The sequence below is a fragment of the Bombina bombina genome, chromosome 1, assembly GCF_027579735.1.
Source record: "Bombina bombina isolate aBomBom1 chromosome 1, aBomBom1.pri, whole genome shotgun sequence".
Lineage (NCBI taxonomy): Eukaryota > Metazoa > Chordata > Amphibia > Anura > Bombinatoridae > Bombina > Bombina bombina.
This window is the reverse complement of record NC_069499.1, coordinates 547,966,818-547,982,658: the sequence shown is the minus strand read 5'-3', so window position 1 is coordinate 547,982,658 and position 15,841 is coordinate 547,966,818.

Below are 15,841 nucleotides of genomic sequence, written 5' to 3'. Positions count from 1 at the left end.
ATAAATTTATTAAAAAAAAATAATCCAAGAATTGCTATCTTTTAACATCTTCCAAAAATACACGAAGATCAGAATCCACCAGGGAGGCCAATCATTTCTGGAACAGACAACCTCACAAACAATCTTTCACAGTACATTGACCAGGGGCGGAACTAGCGGTGGTGCAGAAGTCGCGACTGCGACCGGGCCCAAGAGGCCCAACCCTCAGGGGGGCCCCTGGACCCAGCAACAAACTTTTTTTTTTTTTTAAATGTATTATTATTTTTTCATTATTTTTTTTTCAGCCGCTGCAGTTTTAAATCAGAGCATTGCCGTTGTTTACCATGACAATGCTCTAAAACATTTCCTGCTGAGCGGGAAAGGACGCTGAGCTGTCTTCTTCAAGAGGCAAATGCCATCAGCCTGCCGAATAACTGAATTAGCCACTATTTTGGCAATGAGGTAAGCACAAGGTTGACATCCTTAGCACATCTTCCAGCTGCAGGTGTCATGCTGAGGGCTGATCGATACATCATCCACAAACAATTGGTACTAGCCTACCAAGTCAAGCGGTGGCTATTACTTTCATTACAGTCCCCAAATAACAGGTCATGGCTAGACTGCGGTAGATGAAAGCAGATCAGAGGATCTTTCACAACATTGCAAGAACCAGATTACCAGTGTGAGTGCAGTGCATTTGACTAATCTGCATAGCTAGTATAAACATTGACACTTATTTTTTATTTATGTACATTTTAGTTTACTTTCCATTTATGGGTTCACATTTGTTGTCCCTGTGTTTTGTACACATCAGAGCAGTAGTGGGGGTAACAGGATCCCTGACTGGAGGGGAATGAGAAATTAGATAATTTCCTTGAAATATTCCCTTGTGATACATATGAGATGTGTGTGTGATAGGGCATGCAATTGCACATAGCATGAGACCCAGAGAGATAACATTTTCTGACCTGTAAAAAGCCAAGAAGAAATTTCTACCAGCATTTCATGTGACTAAATTGTACCTTTTATAGCCTTGTTCACCAAGTGTTGTGTGAAACATGGACAGGTATTGTATGCAGTATTGGTTGATTTTGAGACTGATTTCTCACATACTGTATGTGTATGACATCAGGAATATGTAGTAAATTATATGGGCACTTCAGTGCTTAGAGGATTTTAAGGCTTTGTTTTTCTTAGGTATCTCTCACACAAAGTTTTTTAGTGTCATGTCTGGGGTCACATAATCCCATCTCAGGGACAAAAAAGTGCAAGAAACACTGTCAGCTTCTGATTGGAGAAGAGAATATTACATTATTGTTGTATGGTTGTCTGTCTGTCTATCTCTCCAATAAATACAGAACCAAAAAATGTTTAATAAACCTTATAGATTATGACTTACTTGTATTTATAATCTAAAGGGACATTCTATTAAAAAAATACATGCCGTATTTTATAAGGACATGTAGTTTTTGCACTATCAAGGTTACAGATCTAGTTCTGTGTGTTTTACTGCCACATTAACATATAGATTAAAGGGACATGAAACCCAAAATGTTTCTTTTATGATTCATATAGAGAATACAATTTTTTAAAAGTTTCTAATTTACTTCTATTATGAAATTTGCTTTGGACTCCTGCTATTCTTTGTTGAAGAGATATCTAGGTAGGTAGCGTGAACATATCTGGGGAATTACATGATAGAGCTGCCATCTAGTGCTCTTGGTTATGTATGTTTACAAAATTGCTGCCATATAGTGCTCCAGACACACATGCACACGTGTGAACTTACATCTATGCTTTTCAACAAAGGATAACAAGAAAACTAAGAAAATTTTATAAAAGAAGTCATTCGAAAAGTTTTTTTTTAAAAAAAAGGTCATTATGAATGTCTATGACCTGACCTGTGGGGGGGGGGGCTTTATGAATTCTTGCACCAGAGCCCTGGGGTTTCTAGTTACACCTCTGACATTGACCACTACCTACAGCCAATGGTACCTGTGTTAAAATCATATATAAGAGATACTCCACATTTATTATCTAAATTGGAGGATATAAAATGGGAAAAAGATTTCTCTTTTGCCACACTTGATGATTCTGCCCTATATACTTCAATCCCACACAACAAAGGTATTTAAGCTGTAGAACACACATTAAAAAAACATTTCCACAAATAGACTTAATCAGTAAAGCCATAGAGTTAATTTTCCCCAAAATTATATCACTTTTGAGAATAAGATTTTCTTACAATTAATGGGTACAACCACGGGTACAAAACTTGCCCCACATTTTGCAAACCTATAAATGAGAAAGTTCGATGATCAAAAAATCTGTAACGAAAATCCCTTTGAATCACACATTGTGAAATGGTACAGATTGATAGACGACATTCTAATAGTCTGGAAAGGAGAAAATACATTTTTCAATAACTTCGTTGATTGGATCAATAGAAATCAATTTAACTTGACTTTACAAAAGAATGGAATAAACAAAAAATAACATTTCTAGATATCACCATATTTATTGAAGATGACAAAATACACACCAAACTCTATCTGAAAGAAACAGACACCAGTGGTTACCTGGATGCAAAAAGTGGGACACCATACATGATGGATAAAAAACATACCATTTGGTCAATTCTAACGGATTAAAAGAAACTGCTAAAAAAAAGAAGACTTCGAGAAAGCAGCAGCAGTTTTAAAAGATAAATTCAAGGGAAAAAAAAACTTTGATGGAAAAAATATAGAGGACGCCTATAAAAAAGTGGAAACACTAGATAGAAAGACTCTAATACACCATAATAAAGACTAGACCAACAAACTATAGAACCGAGAGGACCCCGGTTTATTACCACATACAACAATGCAACACCAAAAATAGAACACATTTTAAAAACCCATTGGTATATTCTGAAGAAAGATCCAATATTAGAAAGAGAATTACCTAATAAACCAAAAATCACATACAAAAATAACTTGAATTTTAAAAACATTCTAGCTCCAAAAAAGAAAACAAATTAAAATAAATTACACTTAGTTAAAGGGTTTTTTAAAAAAAACTGTAAAAGCAAAGCAAAATACAGAACAAATGGATTGTAAATAATGAAAAATAAAAACTACCGATTGAAAGCTATCTCAACTGTTAATCAGAATATGTGACCTATAAAATTGAGTGCAGTTGCAAACAATTTTACATAGGAAGAAAAAAAATAACTTTGAAAACCAGATTACTAGAACACATTAAAAATATAGAAGGGGAGACTTCAGAATACAGAATATGGTCTCAGTACCCATTTAGATGAATACCATAATAAGCATTCAATGGATATCTCTATTAAAATCATTGAACAAATACCCTCAAGTTGGGGCAAGGAAAGATTCCTACAACTAAGAAAGTGAGAAACATACTGGATACACCATCTAAACACTAGAGAACCATATGGTCTGAATAGAGACATTGATTTGGCCGCTTTTTTTATAAGCCATATAAATAAAATAGACAGGGCAAACTGAATTATACAAAATTTCTGTTTTACTCGCATTCAGATATTGTTGTTGATAATGTTTCCCAAACACCCTGTTTTTTCATATGTCTCTCCTAAATATTCCCCTTTTTATAAATTAAAATTCAAAATAAAATAAATACTTTCCACTCAGTATTCTTTTATCCCAAGTTTTAATATATTTAAAAACATACATACAGTGGGGCAAAAAAGTATTTAGTCAGCCCCCAATTGTGTAAGTTCTCCCACTTAAGAAGATGAGAGAGGCCTGTAATTTTCATCATAGGTATACCTCAACTATGAGAGACAAAATGTGGAAACAAAACCAGACAATCACATTGTCTGATTTGGAAAGAATTTATTTGCAAATTATGGTGGAAAATAAGTATTTGGTCAATATCAAAAGTTCATCTCAATACTTTGTTATATATCCTTTGTTGGCAATGACAGAGGTCAAATGTTTTCTGTAAGTCTTCACAAGGTTGTCACACACTGTTGCTGGTATGTTGGCCCATTCCTGCATGCAGATCTTCTTTAGAGCAATGATGTTTTGAGGCTGTCATTGGGCAACACAGACTTTCAACTCCCTCCAAAGGTTTTCTATGGGGTTGACATCTGGAGACTGGCTAGGCCACTCCAGGACCTTGAAATGCTTCTTACGAAGCCACTGCTTCGTTGCCCGGATGGTGTGTTTGGGATCATTGTCATGCTGAAAGACCCAGCCATGTTTCATTGTCAATGCCCTTGCTGATGGAAGGAGGTTTGCACTTAAAATCTCACGATACATGGCCCCATTCATTCTTTCATGTACATGTGTTGAAAATAATAAGCAATATCTGTCTCTGTTATTTGCAGTGCCTTGTGAGGTCTGAATGGGTTAATTTGTATGCGGGCATTATTAGTCAGGAGCGGCCAGTCTGGTTAATGGGGCCATAAAATGTAGATAGTTCTGAGTGTGTCTGTTTATTTTTTCTAAAATCTAATCTTTTTCTATCCTTGTTTAAGTCCTTGCATTCCAGCTAGTATCAGTAAACACCTGGTTATCTTGGTAGGCCAAATATATGAATGTATGTACACAACACATTGTAAACATTGGGAATGTATCTAGTTCATCCCTGACCTTTGCTTTTTTATGTATTGTCAAACACAATTCTGATGTGTAGAACTGTTATTTACTTATGTTGTAACCATATTTGTTAAAACCCTTGCATTCTTTAGCTAGCTAATCATAAACTGTAAATAGCCTAGATGTGGAATGTATAAATACCTGGGAAGGGGACTGACCCCCTCAGAGAAAACTTTGTATTGTTTCTCTCCATACTGCAGTGTGTAATCAATAAACAAACTCTTTTTAACCTGTCTTGGTCTGAAGAAGTTATTCAGTCCAGGGTGAGTATATCACCAACACATGGCGTAGTCGGCAGGATGGCAAAATCTCAGACAGCAGTCCAAGTGGCAAAGACTTTCTGCTCCAGGGACACTCAATTTAGACCGGTCTTCTGAATGGTAAGAACATTTATGTTTTTTAGTTTAACAGTAATTGAGTGTCTCTGGGTAAGGGGTCAGAGCTTTTTGGCATTCTGGGTGACGCTATCCTCAGAGGCTTTGTTTATTGATTTATTAATGTTATGTGTTGTATTGTGTAAATTGTTTTTGTAAATGTCAAAACTTGTAACCTAAGAGGGTGTCTATTTAAAGGCAACTGGGATTAGGAGACTGGGTTTACAGTTCTAGCCGTCCCAACCTGACTGCAAGTCCCACCAGACGTTAACCAGTCAGTGTTTGAATGCAAGGGGAACTGTCACAAACCTATATCCGAAACTGTGACCTGGCAGACACCCTAAAAGGACACATAGTTACCTGTTCTGATTATTTGTTTAGGAAAACCTCTTGGATAAGTCCTGATTAGACAGCTTTATTTCTTGCGTGAGCACTGATAGTATTCCCAGTGAAGAAAATACTGTTAATCTTAGGAAGGGGCTATCCTGGGTAGATGTAAGACTGCAGCAGTCATTTAAGGGGACAGTATACAGGGAGTGCAGAATTATTAGGCAAATGAGTATTTTGACCACATCATCCTCTTTATGCATGTTGTCTTACTCCAAGCTGTATAGGCTCGAAAGCCTACTACCAATTAAGCATATTAGGTGATGTGCATCTCTGTAATGAGAAGGGGTGTGGTCTAATGACATCAACACCCTATATCAGGTGTGCATAATTATTAGGCAACTTCCTTTCCTTTGGCAAAATGGGTCAAAAGAAGGACTTGACAGGCTCAGAAAAGTCAAAAATAGTGAGATATCTTGCAGAGGGATGCAGCACTCTTAAAATTGCAAAGCTTCTGAAGCGTGATCATCGAACAATCAAGCGTTTCATTCAAAATAGTCAACAGAGTCGCAAGAAGCGTGTGGAAAAACCAAGGCGCAAAATAACTGCCCATGAACTGAGAAAAGTCAAGCATGCAGCTGCCAAGATGCCACTTGCCACCAGTTTGGCCATATTTCAGAGCTGCAACATCACTGGAGTGCCCAAAAGCACAAGGTGTGCAATACTCAGAGACATGGCCAAGGTAAGAAAGGCTGAAAGACGACCACCACTGAACAAGACACACAAGCTGAAACATCAAGACTGGGCCAAGAAATATCTCAAGACTGATTTTTCTAAGGTTTTATGGACTGATGAAATGAGAGTGAGTCTTGATGGGCCAGATAGATGGGCCCGTGGCTGGATTGGTAAAGGGCAGAGAGCTCCAGTCCGACTCAGACGCCAGCAAGGTGGAGGTGGAGTACTGGTTTGGTCTGGTATCATCAAAGATGAGCTTGTGGGGCCTTTTCGGGTTGAGGATGGAGTCAAGCTCAACTCCCAGTCCTACTGCCAGTTTCTGGAAGACACCTTCTTCAAGCAGTGGTACAGGAAGAAGTCTGCATCCTTCAAGAAAAACATGATTTTCATGCAGGACAATGCTCCATCACACGCGTCCAAGTACTCCACAGCGTGGCTGGCAAGAAAGGGTATAAAAGAAGAAAATCTAATGACATGGCCTCCTTGTTCACCTGATCTGAACCCCATTGAGAACCTGTGGTCCATCATCAAATGTGAGATTTACAAGGAGGGAAAACAGTACACCTCTCTGAACAGTGTCTGGGAGGCTGTGGTTGCTGCTGCACGCAATGTTGATGGTGAACAGATCAAAACACTGACAGAATCCATGGATGGCAGGCTTTTGAGTGTCCTTGCAAAGAAAGGTGGCTATATTGGTCACTGATTTGTTTTTGTTTTGTTTTTGAATGTCAGAAATGTATATTTGTGAATGTTGAGGTTATATTGGTTTCACTGGTAAAAATAAATAATTGAAATGGGTATATATTTGTTTTTTGTTAAGTTGCCTAATAATTATGCACAGTAATAGTCACCTGCACACACAGATATCCCCCTAAAATAGCTATAACTAAAAACAAACTAAAAACTACTTCCAAAACTATTCAGCTTTGATATTAATGAGTTTTTTGGGTTCATTGAGAACATGGTTGTTGTTCAATAATAAAATTAATCCTCAAAAATACAACTTGCCTAATAATTCTGCACTCCCTGTACACTCATATACACTCATTTTCATATAACTGCATGTAATAGACACTACTATAAAGAATAAGATGCACAGGTACTGATATAAAAATCAAGTATAAAACTGTTTAAAAACTTACTTAGAAGCTCTCAGTTTGCTCTGTTGAAAAGGACATAAACAGGAGCAAGTTGGAGTAGCTAACTGATGGTATTCTCATAAAACTGTGGGGCTTGGTTAGGAGTCTGAAAGTCAGAGCAGTGTTATTTGAAAATAAGCAAAACTATACATTTAAAAAAAAAAAAACAACAACAACTTTATGGGCTATATAAATAGATCATATACAAAACATTTATGCAAAGAAAAAATGAGTGTATAATGTCCCTTTGAGGGCAAACACGTGGTGTAGTGTTGCCAGGTTGGGGTGGAGGTTCCCCTGATACAATACAATTCTCTTTTGTTCTGTTTTGTTGTTTTTTGTTGTTTTAGTTTTTAAGAATTTGTGTTAATTGTAAGTAAAAACCCCAAGTGACATTTAAAAAATATTTTAAAAAAATAGTAAAAAGTAAAAAGTCAATTTAAAATGGGACATAGTTCCTCTAAAGGCTGTTCCAGTAATCTTAAATGGCCAAAGGGTTCCCCAGCAGAATATATGAATCAACACCATGGCCCGTTTTGTAATAAGTATCATGCTAAATGGTCCCGACTAACTCAAAACAAAGGGTCCAATATGGCCAGAGGGTGGCTCTTGGAACCTGGATAAAATAAATACCCTAAGTAATGTTTTAATAGAGGTTTCAAAAAAGAACAACCCTGCATCAGAAGAGTGGAAAGCATATTTTAAATGGAATACTGAGGCAGTAAAAAGACAGTGTGAGTCATTAAAGGCTTCACTAGAGGATTATCAAAAAGAAATTAAAAACTTAAAATTAAATCTCCTAGTAAGGGAAGAAAAAGAGCAAAAAAATAAGAAAAAGAGTGCAAGGGGTAAAATAATAAAATGTTTCAAATGTGGAAAGGTGGGACACATGAGCAAAGATTGTTGGTCACTCCAGCAGCACTAAAATACACACACAAGAGCTGCATGTAAGAGGGGTATAGGAATACTGATAGATGGACTGGTAAAAGTATGTGGTAGAAAAGTTTGTGTTTTAATGATTAAAAGATTAAGTAATAAATGAAAACTGTGCTTTATATTCTTTAAGTGACATTTTAAGTAGGGTAAAGCATGTTTTAGTGTTTGTTATCAGCGAGTACCCATAGACAAAGTAATTATATATTACATAATTTTGTAAAAATAGGAATAATTGAGAGGAAATGTATTCCTTTGTTAGATGGTTCAGAATGTAATGCTCATGAAAATGTGTATAAATATTGAAGAGGTGCTGGAGATATGTAAGGAGATATTAGAAGTTTGCATGGTGGGTTTTCTACCTTAGGAGTGAATATTTTTGAAGTTTTAATTAGTGGTTGATTGTCAGTGTTCAATGTGTCTCTGTTGTATGATTTTTTCAGAGCAATAGTGCACAATGTGCAGTTGAAGGTAAATGTTGTATTTTGAACTTTTGTGTATAAGGTTTATTGTGTTCTCCATTGAAATTACACAGAATTATTGATGGTAAATTATATGCCGCTAATTTTATATATATATATATATATATATATATATATATATATATATATATATACATATTGTCTTGTATTGATTTGCAGAACTGGCCAGCTGTAATAATTATGCAAACACAATATTTAGTTCAAATAATATTTAGTGGATGAATACAATTAAACCAGGTATAATCTTAATGAAAATGTTTGTATATGGTTGTTTAACTTCTTTTACTTAAATTTTTCAAGTGGAATAAAATGTTTTAACTATAGAAAAATCTGACACAGATAAGACTTTTGAGCAGTCAGACAGTAAAGACATAGGAGCTGCATGCTATAAGAAAAAGGGAGGGGGAGAGGGTACTGTTTTTAACCCTAAGAAGAATGTAGACTCTGACTGTCAGTTCTTGTTAGACAAAGCACATTAGCCCTTTGTAAATATAGCCAAAAGCTTTAATGATTATTGGAGTTGGGAATAAGCACATATCAGAACTTTTGAGTGTAAATGTAGGTCCTGAAACAGAATGACATGTTCTAAAACTGTTCAGTAATGTCATTAGGAAAGACTTAGGCCTAGATTTAGAGTTCGGCGGTAAAAGGGCTGTTAACGCTCCGCGGGTTTTTTTCTGGCCGCACCATAAATTTAACTCTGGTATCGAGAGTTCAAACAAATGCTGCGTTAGGCTCCAAAAAAGGAGCGTAGAGCATTTATACCGCAAATGCAACTCTCGATACCAGAGTTGCTTACGGACGCGGCCGGCATCAAAAACGTGCTCGTGCACGATTCTCCCATAGGAAACAATGGGGCTGTTTGAGCTGAAAAAAAACCTAACACCTGCAAAAAAGCAGCGTTCAGCTCCTAACGCAGCCCCATTGTTTCCTATGGGGAAACACCTCCTAAGTCTGCACCTAACACCCTAACATGTACCCCGAGTCTAAACACCCCTAACCTTACACTTATTAACTCCTAATCTGCCGCCCCCGCTATCGCTGACCCCTGCATTACACTTTTAACCCCTAATCTGCCGCTCCGTAAACCGCCGCCACCTACGTTATCCCTATGTACCCCTAATCTGCTGCCCTAACATCGCCGACCCCTATGTTATATTTATTAACCCCTAATCTGCCCCCCACATCGTCGCCGACACCTGCCTACACTTATTAACCCCTAATCTGCCGAGCGGACCGCACCGCTACTATAATAAAGTTATTAACCCCTAATCCGCCTCACTAACCCTATCATAAATAGTATTAACCCCTAATCTGCCCTCCCTAACATCGCCGACACCTACCTTCAATTATTAACCCCTAATCTGCCGACCGGAGCTCACCGCTATTCTAATAAATGGATTAACCCCTAAAGCTAAGTCTAACCCTAACACTAACACCCCCCTAAGTTAAATATAATTTTTATCTAACAAAATAAATTAACTCTTATTAAATAAATGATTCCTATTTAAAGCTAAATACTTACCTGTAAAATAAATCCTAATATAGCTACAATATAAATTATAATTATATTATAGCTATTTTAGGATTAATATTTATTTTACAGGCAACTTTGTAATTATTTTAACCAGGTACAATAGCTATTAAATAGTTAAGAACTATTTAATAGTTACCTAGTTAAAATAATAACAAATTTACCTGTAAAATAAATCATAACCTAAGATATAATTAAACCTAACACTACCCTATCAATAAAATAATTAAATAAACTACCTACAATTACCTACAATTAACCTAACACTACACTATCAATAAATTAATTAAACACAATTGCTACAAATAAATAAAATTAAATAAACTATCTAAAGTACAAAAAATAAAAAAGAACTAAGTTACAGAAAATAATAAAATATTTACAAACATAATAAAAATATTACAACAATTTTAAACTAATTACACCTACTCTAAGCCCCCTAATAAAATAACAAAGCCCCCCAAAATAAAAAATTCCCTACCCTATTCTAAAATACAAATATTACAAGCTCTTTTACCTTACCAGCCCTGAACAGGGCCCTTTGCGGGGCATGCCCCAAGAATTTCAGCTCTTTTGCCTGTAAAAAAAAACATACAATACCCCCCCCCAACATTACAACCCACCACCCACATACCCCTAATCTAACCCAAACCCCCCTTAAATAAACCTAACACTACCCCCCTGATGATCTTCCTACCTTGTCTTCACCATGCCAGGTTCACCGATCCGTCCTGGCTCCAAGATCTTCATCCAACCCAAGCGTGGGCTAGACATCCACTGAAGAAGTCCAGAAGAGGGTCCAAAGTCTTCCTCCTATCCGGCAAGAAGAGGACATCCGGACCGGCAAACATCTTCTCCAAGCGGCATCTTCTATCTTCTTCCATCCGATGACGACCGGCTCCATCTTGAAGACCTCCAGCGCGGATCCATCCTCTTCTTCCGACGACTAGACGACGAATGACGGTTCCTTTAAGGGACGTCATCCAAGATGGCGTCCCTCGAATTCCGATTGGCTGATAGGATTCTATCAGCCAATCGGAATTAAGGTAGGAATTTTCTGATTGGCTGATGGAATCAGCCAATCAGAATATAGTTCAATCCGATTGGCTGATCCAATCAGCCAATCAGATTGAGCTCGCATTCTATTGGCTGATCGGAACAGCCAATAGAATGCGAGCTCAATCTGATTGGCTGATTGGATCAGCCAATCGGATTGAACTATATTCTGATTGGCTGATTCCATCAGCCAATCAGAAAATTCCTACCTTAATTCCGATTGGCTGATAGAATCCTATCAGCCAATCGGAATTCGAGGGACGCCATCTTGGATGACGTCCCTTAAAGGAACCGTCATTCGTCGTCTAGTCGTCGGAAGAAGAGGATGGATCCGCGCTGGAGGTCTTCAAGATGGAGCCGGTCGTCATCGGATGGAAGAAGATAGAAGATGCCGCTTGGAGAAGATGTTTGCCGGTCCGGATGTCCTCTTCTTGCCGGATAGGAGGAAGACTTTGGACCCTCTTCTGGACTTCTTCAGTGGATGTCTAGCCCACGCTTGGGTTGGATGAAGATCTTGGAGCCAGGACGGATCGGTGAACCTGGCATGGTGAAGACAAGGTAGGAAGATCATCAGGGGGGTAGTGTTAGGTTTATTTAAGGGGGGTTTGGGTTAGATTAGGGGTATGTGGGTGGTGGGTTGTAATGTTGGGGGGGGGTATTGTATGTTTTTTTTTACAGGCAAAAGAGCTGAAATTCTTGGGGCATGCCCCGCAAAGGGCCCTGTTCAGGGCTGGTAAGGTAAAAGAGCTTGTAATATTTGTATTTTAGAATAGGGTAGGGAATTTTTTATTTTGGGGGGCTTTGTTATTTTATTAGGGGGCTTAGAGTAGGTGTAATTAGTTTAAAATTGTTGTAATATTTTTATTATGTTTGTAAATATTTTATTATTTTCTGTAACTTAGTTCTTTTTTATTTTTTGTACTTTAGATAGTTTATTTAATTTTATTTATTTGTAGCAATTGTGTTTAATTAATTTATTGATAGTGTAGTGTTAGGTTAATTGTAGGTAATTGTAGGTAGTTTATTTAATTATTTTATTGATAGGGTAGTGTTAGGTTTAATTATATCTTAGGTTATGATTTATTTTACAGGTAAATTTGTTATTATTTTAACTAGGTAACTATTAAATAGTTCTTAACTATTTAATAGCTATTGTACCTGGTTAAAATAATTACAAAGTTGCCTGTAAAATAAATATTAATCCTAAAATAGCTATAATATAATTATAATTTATATTGTAGCTATATTAGGATTTATTTTACAGGTAAGTATTTAGCTTTAAATAGGAATCATTTATTTAATAAGAGTTAATTTATTTCGTTAGATAAAAATTATATTTAACTTAGGGGGGTGTTAGTGTTAGGGTTAGACTTAGCTTTAGGGGTTAATCCATTTATTAGAATAGCGGTGAGCTCCGGTCGGCAGATTAGGGGTTAATAAGTGTAGGTAGGTGTCGGCGACGTTGTGGGGGGCAGATTAGGGGTTAATAAATATAACATAGGGGTCGGCGATGTTAGGGGTAGCAGATTAGGGGTACATAGGGATAACGTAGGTGGCGGCGATTTGCGGTCGGAAGATTAGGGGTTAATTATTTTAAGTAGCTTGCGGCGACGTTGTGGGGGGCAAGTTAGGGGTTAATAGATATAATACAGGGGTCGGCGGTGTTAGGGGCAGCAGATTAGGGGTACATAAGTATAACGTAGGTGGCGGTCGGCAGATTAGGGGTTAAAAATTTTAATCGAGTGGCGGCGATGTGGGGGGAGCTCGGTTTAGGGGTACATAGGTAGTTTATGGGTGTTAGTGTACTTTAGGGTACAGTAGTTAAGAGCTTTATAAACCGGCGTTAGCCAGAAAGCTCTTAACTCCTGCTATTTTCAGGCGGCTGGAATCTTGTCGTTAGAGCTCTAACGCTCACTGCAGAAACGACTCTAAATACCGGCGTTAGGAAGATCCCATTGAAAAGATAGGCTACGCAAATGGCGTAGGGGGATCTGCGGTATGGAAAAGTCGCGGCTGTAAAGTGAGCGTTAGACCCTTTAATCACTGACTCCAAATACCAGCGGGCGCCCAAAACCAGCGTTAGGAGCCTCTAACGCTGGTTTTGACGGCTACCGCCGAACTCTAAATCTAGGCCTTACTGTGTAAACTAGGGAAAGTTTTCCTTAATGTGTCTGGAGGAGAACAAGAAATTGTATACCTGCCTTGGAGTGATAATTGCAGAATCTATGTGTTAAAGATTTGTCACTAATACAATCAGCAGGGGAAGTGTTTTTGAAATTAAAGAGACAGTGTACTTGACATTTATTATTGTTTAAAAATAAATAAATAAAAAATAGATGGTCACTGTTACCCATTCCCCAGTTTTACATGATCAACACAGTAGTATTGATAAACTTCTTTTACCGCTGTGATTACTTAGTATCCAAATCTCTGCAGACTACCCACTTATCTCAGTGCTTTTTTTTATAAACTTGCAATTTGGCAATTAGTGCTGCAGCCTATGAGCCTGTCTAGTTTTAGCCTTTAACAAAGAATACCAAGCGAACCAAGCAGATTTGATGATAAGAGAAAATTTGAAGGTTGTTTGGAATTGCATGCCCTATCTAAATCATTAAAGTTTAATTTTATTGACCCTTTAAAGAAAAATGTAAATTACCCTGTATTTTACAATACCCCCTGTGTAAAATGCTGATGACTATTAGTTTAACATTGCTCAGAAACAGGCTGTAAATATAATATCTGTTATGTTAATTTTGGAGACCGACATACAACTAACATCAATGATTAAGTATTTTCATATCCAGGTACTTGCTGCACAGTTAAAGAATGATAATCGTGTAGTGCATGCCATCTCACCTGGTGATCTTATAATGGTTGGGAGTTTTTCCAGAAAAACAGCTCTGGAGCCAAAGTAGAAGGGACCTGTCTGTGTATTATTTATCACAAATACAGCCACTGAAGTCACAGAAGTTAAATTATGGATCTCACTACAAATTGGTGCCACCACAGACTGATCCTATCACTGGCAAGGAAATCCAAAAAGACTGAGCCTTTGGGAAGTATTATTCTTTGACAGTGCTTGACTGTTTCCTGAGATTGGACTTATTTTTTACTTGTTATTATTTCTGTATGCTGAATTTACACTCTGGTGATGTTTACTAGAGTGTAAAGAAAAATCCCTGATTTATATACCTTCTAATAGTCACAAATGCCTAGATTTAGAGTTCTGCGTTAGTCGTCCAAACCAGCGTTAGGGGGTCCTAACGCTGGTTTTTACCGCCCGCTGGTATTTAGAGTCAGTCAGGAAAGGGTCTAATGCTCACTTTCCAGCCGCGACTTTTCCATACCGCAGATCCCCCTACGCCAATTGCGTATCCTATCTTTTCAATGGGATCTTTAGAGTCTTGGCTGACGTGAGCGTTAGAAATCTAACGACAAGACTCCAGCCACAGAGAAAAGCCAGGAGTTAAGAGCTTTCTGGGCTAACGCCGGTTCATAAAGCACTTAACTACTGTGCTCTAAAGTACACTAAAACCCATAAACTACCTATGTACCCCTAAACCGAGGCCCCCTCACATCGCCGCAACTCTATTTATTTTTTTTAACCCCTAATCTGACGACTGCACACCGCCGCCACCTACATTATCCCTATGTACCCCTAATCTGCTGCCCCTAACATCGCCAACACCTACATAATATTTATTAACCCCTAATCTGCCCCCCCCCCACGTCGCCGTTACCTACCTACAATTATTAACCCCTAATCTGCCGACCGGACCTCACCGCTACTCTAATAAATGTATTAACCCCTAAAGCTAAGTCTAACCCTAACCCTAACACCCCCCTATATTAAATATAATTTAAATCTAATGAAATAAAATAAATCTTATTAAATAAATTATTCCTATTTAAAGCTAAATACTTACCTGTAAAATAAACCCTAATATAGCTACAATATAAATTATAATTATATTGTAGCTATTTTAGGATTAATATTTATTTTACAGGCAACGTTGTATTTATTTTAACCAGGTACAATAGCTATTAAATAGTTAATAACTATTTAATAGTTACCTAGTTAAAATAATTACAAAATTACCTGTAAAATAAATCCTAACCTAAGTTACAATTAAACCTAACACTACACTATAAATAAATAAATTTAATAAACTATCTACAATTATCTACAATTATATTAACTAAACTAAATTACAAAAAAACAAACACTAAATTACAAAAAAAAACAAAACACTAAATTACAAAAACGAAAAAAAGATTACAAGAATTTTAAACTAAATACACCTACTCTAAGCCCCCTAAAAAAATAACAAAGCCCCCCAAAATAAAAAAATGCCCTACTTTATTCTAAAATAAAAATTGTAAAGCTTTTACCTTACCAGCCCTTAAAAGGGCCTTTTGCGGGGCATGCTCCAAAGAATTCTGCTCTTTTGCCTGTAAAAAAAACATACAATACCCCCCCAACATTACAACCCACCACCCACATACCCCTAATCTAACCCAAACCCCCCTTAAATAAACCTAACACTAAGCCCCTGATGATCTCCCTACCTTGTCTTCACCACGCCGGGTATCACCGATCCGTCCAGAAGAGGGTCCGAAGTCTTCATCCTATCCGGCAAGAAGAGCTCCTCCA